Source organism: Brachyhypopomus gauderio, unplaced genomic scaffold (assembly GCF_052324685.1).
Source record: "Brachyhypopomus gauderio isolate BG-103 unplaced genomic scaffold, BGAUD_0.2 sc46, whole genome shotgun sequence".
In the NCBI taxonomy this organism is placed as follows: Eukaryota; Metazoa; Chordata; class Actinopteri; order Gymnotiformes; family Hypopomidae; genus Brachyhypopomus; species Brachyhypopomus gauderio.
The window spans coordinates 1,795,624-1,798,972 of NW_027506872.1; positions in this window are offsets into that span (position 1 = coordinate 1,795,624).

Below are 3,349 nucleotides of genomic sequence, written 5' to 3' on the forward strand. Positions count from 1 at the left end.
GGAACGCGGTGGTTCTGTTTCACAGTAGCATGTAAACTAAGTTTTACCATAAAAGTTTATACAAAGGTTATAATTAATTGGTAAATGGTCTGTAGATATTGCAAATGTACACTGTATAATAACTACATTAAGCATGGCAGTTAATATTTAGCACACTTCACCAGCGCGAGCTTTTTAAAATTTTAGTGAACTGGATGCAGGCATGAAAATCTGTCACCTTGCGGCGAAATTCGCCGTTTTTGAAGTATTTTGCGGTAAAACAAACTCTTATGAAAAATAGGTAGATAGTAAAATAAGAAACAAGATTTTTTTGTAGTTCTAAATGATGAACCCTGGTATTTTTTACACTCATTTTTGCCGCTGATGTTATTTATTGGTTCATTAAGATATAATGGTTTTGACTGAGCCATCTGGAATGGCGAAAGCGGCTCGCGTTTACGGATCTGGCTCCATATATTGACAAGACAGGTCAATATTTTTCAGCGCGACATTACCGTGAGAGAAGTCAACAGGGAAGAGCGTGTTTAAAGCTAGCCTTTAAATTATTTTTAATTTAATCGCTGCTGTAGCTTCTGTCACCGTTTTGCTACATTCACAATAGTAGCGACTAGTTACTCGCTCCTCCTGGATCATTCGCTAGCGTCCCCGCGGGTCTAAAGTGAGAAGGAAACTAATCCGCACTCTGCGTTTCAATGGACTACTCTTCTTACTCGCACCCCTCCAAGTTAAAATCTTTTTGTTTTTATCTCTGAGTCGGACAGTGTCTGAATGTCATGTCTGACATGTATTATGTTTAGTATCTCTATGTTCAATGGTTCAATGAATATTGTTCACTTCTTAATAAAATATGGACAGCACAAGATGCATGTGATGTGTGTTTGTGTGTGGTACCTGCAGAACACTGAAAAACAGTGTGAGTGAACAAAGCTGGTTGTATATAGGGTGGCCACTTTTCAGTATTGCTTTAATTTTGGTATTTGGCTTTAATTTTGGTATTTTTTACTATTATGGATTTTACTATATTTGGCATCACCTCTCGTACACCAGCTGCCCCCCACCCCCCGTCCGTCGCCATACCAGATATTGCAAATACTCATATTTCTTCCACACATCAATGTTCTCTCCATCCAGTTCACTAAAATTTTAAAAAGCTCGTGCTGGTGAGCATGCTTAATGTAGTTATTATACAGTGTACATTTGCAATATCTACAGACCATTTACCAATTAATTATAACCTTTGTATAAACTTTTATGGTAAAACTTAGTTTACATGCTACTGTGAAACAGAACCACCGCGTTCCGCCACGTTTGAAAACGCTGGGAGGCTGGTGGGGTGGGCGTGGCTTGGTCCCAGAGGCGGTCTCAGAGCTCTGTGTCAGTCCGGAATCAGTGACCAATGGAGATTGCAGAGGAACGCCTTCATCTAAGACCCTCCCACACGTGAAATGTGTTCCAAAAGTCAGAAGCAAAAAACGAACCAGAAGCAAAGAGAGATTCCAGAAGCAAAAGACCTTACTGGGAAAATCCAAAAAAACTAAAACAATGGAACCAAAAACTTGTCAAAATGCAAACAAAAATAAGTTTCAAATAACCAATTATATAAAAAATATATACTTTTGATATATATTTTTCTGTTTTGCATTCATAACATATACTTTCTGCTCTTGGATTTACTTTTGCTTTTGTGGAACTATTGAAACAAAAATCACACCATAAATACACCCCTATTTTTTACCTATCTGCATATTTTCCATTAAGTGTATACACCCCCGCCTCTCACTGAAAAATGGTTTGATCCAGCACCGATTGTAGCCGGCTGGTACCCGCCCAACAGCGGGAAATACAGTGGTGGATAGTTAAAGTAAACAGAAATCTGGACCTTGAAAGTGATGTACAAGTGCTTTAATTCCACCTTATAAAAGGTGTATGAACCCTGCAAACATGACTTTGTTCATTGCGCTGAAGCGCGGCGTGCACGAAGTTACAAAATTTGAGAGGTGCACGACCTCGTGAATCAGCGCGTGAGGCCCTCGCGCACGGGCGGTGCCACTGCGGGGCACATGAAACTTTCTTGTCCCGGGCCCCAGCAAGACTGTCATCTGGCCTGTTGCTGAGACACACTGACAGACACATACACACGTAACATGTTGTGTTTGCTCATCTCCCATAACCCCCCCCCCCCCCATAACACTCATCTCCTTTAACCCCACCCTTCTGTAACACTCAGGTCCCTTTTCCCCCATCTGTAACACTCGTCCCCCTTTACAACCCCCCTAATATGCATCTCCTTTTACCCCCCTTGCAACATTCATGTCCCTTTACCCCCACCCTCTGTAACACTCATCTCCCTTTACCCCCTCCCTCTGTAACACTCATCTCCCTTTACCCCCCCCCCCCTCTGTAACACTCATCTCCCTTTACCCCCCCTCTGTAACGCTCACCTCCCTTTACCCCCCCCCCCCCCTGTAACACTCATCTCCCTTTACCCATAAATAAATCAATGTGCAAAAAAAGATTCAACTGAGGCACTAAAGGCTAAAGGCCCAAAAGGATCAAAATAATGTGTATTGGCCAAATTATTTAGATCATAGAACTAAATTACATGCTGAAATTAGGCTTTGTGTGTGTGTTGTAAGCCAGGGGTTCCAAATACGTCGATCGCGATCTACTGGTCGATCACGAAGGAAGTGAGGGTAGATCGCATGACATTAAACAGTAGGGCAGGGCTATTCAACTGGCGGCCCGCGGGATGAACTTGATCTGGCCCGTGGCTCCTGTCTCGGTACTCTATCATAAGCTTTCTCTAAGTCAACAAACACACAATGTAACTCCTTCTGTCCTTCCCTATACTTCTCCATTAACACTCTCAAAGCAAACATAGCATCTGTGGTGCACTTAGCTGGCATGAAACCATACTGCTGCTCACAGATCTCTACCTCTCCTCTAAGCCTAGCTTCCACTACTCTTTCCCAGATTTTCAGGCTGTGACTGATCAACTTTATTCCCCTCTAATTACTACAGCTCTGAACGTCGCCCTTATTCTTGAAAATCGGCACCATTATGCTTTGTCTCCACTCCTCAGGCATCTTCTGACCTTCCAAGATTCTGTTACAGTTTTTCTCGATTGTTTACACACATTGTCTGACAGCATGCCTCATACTCTCAAAACTCTACACACAAATCAGAAAAACACACACACAATGGGCAAAACCCCTCAGTTCTCTTTCAAAATGAAACTTTACAGTCAGAACAATATTATATCTTCTCAAAATGGTATTTTGTTCTCAGATGACACACACAAACCATCATATGAATAGACATTTATAACAACTGGTTGAACACTGATGTG